This window comes from Sapajus apella, unplaced genomic scaffold (genome assembly GCF_009761245.1).
Source record: "Sapajus apella isolate SASKATOON/1434 unplaced genomic scaffold, GSC_monkey_1.0 scaffold1632, whole genome shotgun sequence".
Classification (NCBI taxonomy): Eukaryota; Metazoa; Chordata; class Mammalia; order Primates; family Cebidae; genus Sapajus; species Sapajus apella.
Genome location: NW_022438558.1, coordinates 2,080 through 2,584, shown reverse-complemented (window position 1 = coordinate 2,584; position 505 = coordinate 2,080).

The following is a 505-nucleotide window of genomic DNA, read 5'->3' as shown; positions in this document are numbered from 1 at the left end:
TCTCCTGGGTTCAAGTGATTCTCCTGCTTCAGCCTCCCGAGTAGCTGGGGTTACAGGTGTGCACCACCACGCCCGGCTAATTTTGTATTTTTAGCAGGGATGGGGTTTCTCCATGTTGGTCAGGCTGGTCTCAAACTCCTGACCTCAGGTAATCCGCCCACCTGAGCCTCCTAAAATGTTGGGATTACAGGCGTGAGCCACTGCGCCTGGTCTAATGCTCACCAGTTTCTAGTGTGGTAGTTTTCCCACTGTTAGGATGAGACTTTAAAAAAGATCCCAGGCCAGGCGCGGTGGCTCACGCTTGTAATCCCAGCACTTTGGGAGGCTAAGGTGAGTGGATCACTTGAGGTCAGGAGTTCGACACCAGCCTGACCAACATGGTGAAACCTTGTCTCTGCTAAAAAAATACAAAACTAGCTGGGCGTGGTGGTGTATACCTGTAATCCCAGCTACTCGGGAGGCTGAGGCAGGAGAATTGCTTAAATCTGGGAGGCGGAGGTCACAG